General features: G+C 51.9%; 1 pseudogene; it reads right to left on the reverse strand.

The window, feature by feature from the left end:
* Positions 1–694: 694 nt before the first annotated feature.
* The window catches only part of LOC103262366, a 12030-nt pseudogene continuing 6518 nt past the window's right edge, over positions 695–6206 (reverse strand).

Consider the following 6206-nt stretch of genomic DNA (forward strand, 5'->3'; position numbering starts at 1 on the left):
CACGAGTGTGTAGTGGATGTGCTAACCTGAGACATAACAGGTTTTCTCTGTTCAGATTGGTTTATTAGGGTAAATAGTGCCCCCACCAGGAGAGGTGTAAGAGCCTGACCTGGCTGACCAGACAAGACCCATTCCTTGAGAGGACAGTGCCTGGGACAGGGGATGGGCGGCCTGAGGCTATTGCCACACTTGGCTTTTGCTGGCAGGGACTGACTGGGGACACAGGCTCCCTGGGTGGTGTGGCCCAACTGCTGTCCTTGTCTCTGATCCACCTATTGTGACAGCACAGCTGTGGCCCACGGGGCTTGGTGATGGCAGGCCGTATCACTCCTCCCTCTCCTTTGGAGGGGAGGGACCCCTGTGGCAGCAGGAACACTTATCCACTTCTCACCGAGGCAGGAAGCCCTCGGCAAAGCTTCACATGCTCCTCCAGGATCCGTCCCACAGCAGCCCTGAGCTCCTGGCCTCAGTCCTTTTGCTGTGTCTCCATGCGCTGCCTATGACAGGTCCTCAGCTTACGGCAGGAACCCCTGCAGGATTTTCTCCTGCCTTTATTGAAGAAAACCCCTTGCAGAAGCTGCCTCATTCCGTTTTTCACGTTGCTTACTGTGTCCTTCCTTGGGCAGGAATCGGGAGGTCTTTCTTGGAGACCACACGGAGTCTTTGGTGTGGGCAGCTGGCTCCTTCTACTGATTCAGGCGACATGCTCTTTTGGTCTGGGCCTCCTGCAGTCCTGGGTCATGTCACTAGGGCCAAACATCTTGCTCTGATTCTTGGGAATTTTAGGATTCTGGGCTTTGGGCACCTGTGACAGAAGCAGGGGCAGGTCCACAAGGGCAGGATCCCAGCGGGAGTTTGTCCTTCTAGCCTTGCTAGACACCGTGCCTTGGCCCCGCCTGAAAACCCAAACCCTCACATGGACACATGGGGCTCAGTCCACACCCACCCAGCCCTCCTGGGCCCCCTGAGAAGCTGGGCTGACTCCATAGCCAAGGTTGCCAGGACCTGGGAGGACCCCTGGAAAGGTCCAGGATGGAAAGGAGTCACCAAAAAGCCAGTTCCCATCCTGAAGAGTCATCTCCCTGCACCTCATCTGCCTGTATGGACGTCCGGAGGACGCCCAAGGTTGCCGTGTGGGAAAGGGGAGACACGGGTGGAGCTGGCGGCATCTCTGTCCGTCATGGTCCCCCAAGGCCGTGGGGCCAGACAGCTGCTGAGGTCTGGGCAGCTGCTCTGGTTTGTACTTTGTGTTCCAAGAGTCTTGTGGGGTCGCAGTGGCCTGCTCCCCAACCAGCGACTCTGTACTTTCCAGGGAACCATAAAGGTCGCATGCTCTGGTACAGCAGCTCTGGGGCGCGGTGGCTTCCAGCCACCAGGAATAGTCAAGCCCAGGATCGCTGGAGCGACCAAGACTCACCGGCACACGTGGGGGAGACGGGAAGAGGCGGACCTTGGGACCGGGGGGCCATGGCAGGGGGGAGGCGAAGGCACCGGTGGCCCAGCATCAAAGGAGGAGGGGTCAGATCCGGGGAAGGATGGCAGACATGCCGACAGGGAGGAGGCCGAGACGCCGGAGAAGTCTCGGGACCAGCTGGTGGGAGAAGCGCCTTCCACACCCCCTTGCGGGCTGTGGGCTCTCCCAGGCACTGTGGACACATCTTCCCTGGGGGTCTCCTCTGAGCAGCTGTCCAGGGAGTCTCTTCTGACCAAGCCTCTTCAGGTGGCTGCAAGGGACACAAGGCACCAGTTGTAGCCAGGGGCAGGGGGCCAGGATCCCAGGCAGCGTGGACACCCACAGCCCATGGCCCCGCACCTCATGCTGACTTTGCAAAGCTCTGTCTGTCCCTCCCCAGGGCTTTAGGCCCATCCTGTCCAGTCAGTGGTCTCCATGTTCCAGTTCATCTTTCGGGCCCTGCTAGGAAGGAGGACATGGGAGAGAAGGGGAAGGGACCACACCTTCGCTGGAGGAGACGTCCGAGAAAAGTTGTCTACAACTCAGCTCTCTCAGGAAGCCCCTACAAGCTGGAGATCAAGAGAAGATTTTAAAAGTTCCTGGTCTCAGGCCAGGCGTGTGGGCTCGTGCCTATAATCCCAGCACTTTGGGAGGCTGAGGTGAGAGGATTGCCTGAGCCCAGGGGTTCGAGACCAGTCTGGGCAAGTTGGTGAGACCTTATCTCTATAATAAATCAAAAAAAAAAGAAAGAAAGAAAGAAAAAAAAAGCCGGGCCGGGCATGGTGGCACATGCCTGTAGTTCCAGCTACTTGGAAGGTTGAGGCGGAGCAGGTCAAGGCTGTGGTGGCTGAGAGTGTGCCACTGCCCTCCAGCCTGGGCGACAGAGTGAGACTCCAACTAAAAAAAAAATAAAGTGGACCAGGCTCCGTGGCTCAGCCTATAATCCCAGCACTTTGGGAGGCTGAGGTGAGAGGAGTGCCTGAGCCTGTGGGTTCAAGACCAGCCTGGGCAACTTGGTGAGACCTCATCTGTATAATAAATCAAAAAAAAAAAAAAAAAAGCCAGGCATGGTGGCACGTAGTTCCAGCTACTTGGAAGGTTGAGACGGAAGGGTCAGCTGAGCCCAGCAGGTTGAGTCTGTGGCGGCTGAGAGTGTGCCACTGCCCTCCAGCCTGGGTGACAGAGTGAGACACCAACTAGAAAATAAAAATAAAGCGGGCCAGGCTCCGTGGCTTAGCCTGTAATCTCAGCACTTTGGGAGGCTGAGGTGAGAGGATTGCCCGAGCCCGTGGGTTTGAGACCAGCCTGGGCAATTTGGCGAGACTCTGTCTCGACAATTAAAAAAAAAAAAAAGAAAGAAAGAAAAATAATTAGCTGGGCATGGTAGCGCTCGCCTGTAATTTCGACTTGGAAGGCTGAGGCAGAAGGATCGCCAGAGCCCAAGTGGCCGTGAGCATGCCGTGGCACTCCAGCCTAGGTGATGGAGTGAGACTCCAATTAAAAAAAAAAAAAAAAAGTACCCGGTATCTTGACTGGAAAGGGTGTTGCCATCCCGTGTGATCAAGGAATTTTCTAGAGGAGTCAAGCTTATGAATAGCGGCCGAAATTTGCTCTAGATACACAGTAATTTTTCCTATGAGTGTACCATCGACCACATCCTCAAGCCTGTTGCTCAAACAGGCATAGGACAAGGGCCTCCCATACAATATTTCAAAGGGACTTAAATTAATCTCACTTTGGTGGCTGACTCAGACTCCAAGCAGTGCAATGTCCAACACCTGTGTCCAATTTAGTTGTGTCTCCTGATGGAGTTTTGTATCCATATTTTTTAGAGTCCTCCTTATTTTTTTAGCCTGACTGGAGGATTGAGGGTGCCGGGCGGTCTGCTGATTCCAATTGATTCCCAGAGCTTTACTCCTCTGCTGAGCGACATCTGAGATGAAAACTGAGTTGCTGTCATTCTGAATGTCTTTAGGTATAGGCCGAATCTAGGGATTGTTTTTAGTAGCAGACAATGGGCCACCTCAGATGTCCTTTCAGGGCGGCATGGAAAAGCTTCTACCTATCTGGGAAAGTTGTCTACAAGCACCAGGAGCCTGAAACCTCTCTGTCCAGAGGCATGTGAGTCGAGTCCACTTGCCAGATATGGAAGGGAAGGTCACCTGTTTTTGAGTTCCCAGTGACCCTGGCTTTTGGTTACTAGGGTTATTTTGGGCACACAAATAACATTTTTCAGTAATGATTTGCAGGTGTTTAAAAATAAATTTTTCCTGCAGGTGTCATTTAATGAAGGTTGAAGAAGCCTCTTGTCTGAAATGAGTTTCACGTGCGTCGTGTAAGAACACAAGTTTGACTGGAATTGATATTATTATTATTATTGTTGTTTTGAGTTGGAGTCTCACTCCATCGCTCAGACTGGAGTGCAGTTGGCACGCTCACGACCACCCCAGGGTCGACCTGCTGGGCTCTGGCGAGCCTCCTGCCTCAGCCTCCCTAGTAGCTGGGGACTACAGGAGCGCAACACCATGCCTGGCTAAGTTTTTGATTTTTTGTAGAGATGAAGTTTTGCTATGTTGTCCAGGTTGGTCTTGAACTCCTGGGTTCAAGCCATCCTCCTGCCTCGGCGTCCCAAAGTGCTGGGATTACAGGGGTGAGCCACCACACCCAACCCCATCTTAGCCATTTTTTTTTTTTTTTGAGTTGGATCCTCACTCCGTTGCCCAGGCTGGAGTGCAGTGGCATGCTCACAGACACCCTAGTGTCGATCCACTGGGCTCAGGTGATCCTTCAGTCTTCCAAGTAGCCGGAACTATAGACATGCACTACCACACCCAGCTAATTTTTTTATTTATTGTAAAGACGAGGTCTCACCATGTTGCCCAGGCTGGTCTCAAACCCTCGGGCTCAGGCATTCCTCTTGCTTCAGCCGCCCAAAGTGCTGGGATTACAGGTTTGAGTCACTGTGCCTGGCTGAAATTGTTTACGTTTATTTTCCAGCACCTCTTGCACCTTGGAAAATCCTCTGTTCTTTGTGTACCTTTTTGTCTCTGGCTTCCACTGAGGAGTAAACTGAGTCAAGTTTGCCTATTTCAGTAATGGAGCCACCATGTTCCCTGCATCAATGGCAGTTTGTCTTGTCATTTTGTCTGCTGAGGCTTTTCTTTTCTTTTCTTTTCTTTTTTTGCTGTCTCAGTTACTGTGGGCTGGTGTCCAGGACAGTGGCTCACTGCAGCCGGAGAGGGTTTGGCTTCTAGAAATTCCAGAATCTGTTCCGAATACTTGATATCACGATCACCTGCTCTGAGCAGGCCTCTTACTTTTTCATATTGCCCTGTGCACATAGACAATCCTAAAGGCATAGTTAGAGTCCAAATATATGTTCGCCCTCTTACTCTCAGAGAATGCAAGGGGCCTGGTTGGAGCTATTCACTCTGTTTTCTGAGCCGAAGTTCCCACAGGGAGGAGTCTGGTTTCTCTGACACGTGTCCAAGTCACCATGGTGTAAGTAGCCCTTTGCATCCCTCGAACCACCAATCTGCTTCCATCTACAGACGAGTTCCAGTCTGGATTTTCCAAGACTGTGTCCTGTAAATCAGGCTGGCCGGCGTAAACATGATCTATGATCTCTAGGCGGCTGTGTTCCAGAGGGGCATCTTCTGTTATGAGAAGGGTGGCCAGGTTTAGGGCCGAGGTGGTTTTCAGCACTGCTGCTGGATTGTCCAGTAAAATAGCCTGATATTTTCCCAGGCATCCAGCTGTGAGCCAATGGCCTCCTTTCTGCTCAAGGAGTGTTTGTACCCAGTGTGGCATGCCTATAGCGATGTGTTATCCCAGTGTCAGCCTCTCAGCCTCTTTGAGCAGCAAGCAGGTAGTTGTTTTGAAAAGCAGGCTGTCGGTTGTGTTACCTCACCTAACATCTGGATCAGCATTCCTAAAGCTAACCCTTGTCGTTCAAGCACATAAAATTTTGTAGGACTTCCTCTGGAAGTCCAAGCACAGGAGCTAGGTCAATGTCCTTTTTAAATGTTGGAAGACCTGTTTGTGTTTTGATTCCCACAGAAAGAGGGAGTCCTCTGGTCCTTTAAGACGATTGAACAGGGGTCTTACCATGAGTTCGTAATTGGATATCTAAATGCTGCAGAAACCGGTCATTTTCAAGAAGAGTCTTAGCTCTTTTTGATCTTTTGTTGCAGAGATAGACCAGACTGCTTATAAAGGGAAAGTCTGAGATATTTAACAGCTATTTCACAGACTTGAGCCTTCTTTTTGGACACCTTCTAACTGCATGCTGCCAGATGATTTAACGGAGTCACGATGTCTTGAAAACAAAGTTTTTTTGTTGTTGTTTGTTTGTTTTTTTGAGTTGGAGTCTCACTCTGTCACCCAGACCGGAGTGCAGTGGCCGCTCCCGGACACCGCAGCCTCGGCCTGCCGGGCTCCGGCGATCCTTCCTCCTCAGCCTTCCAAGTAGCCGGAATTACAGGCATGCACTACCACGCCCGGCTGATTTTTTGATTTATTGTAGAGATGAGGTCTCGCTGCCCAGGCGGGTCTCGAACCCGTGGGCTCAGGCAATCCACTCACCTCAGCCTCCCAAAGGCGCGGGATTACAGGCTGAGCCACTGAGCCCGGCTGAAAACAAAGTTTTAAAAGAAGGGCTTGTGCCGGGCTCGGTGACTCAGCCTGTAATCTTGTGCCTTGGGAGGTTGAGGTGAGTGGATTGCCTGAGCCTGCGGGTTCGAGACCCACCTGG

The sequence above is a fragment of the Carlito syrichta genome, unplaced genomic scaffold (assembly GCF_000164805.1).
Source record: "Carlito syrichta isolate Samal-C Ts95f unplaced genomic scaffold, Tarsius_syrichta-2.0.1 Scaffold304469, whole genome shotgun sequence".
In the NCBI taxonomy this organism is placed as follows: Eukaryota; Metazoa; Chordata; class Mammalia; order Primates; family Tarsiidae; genus Carlito; species Carlito syrichta.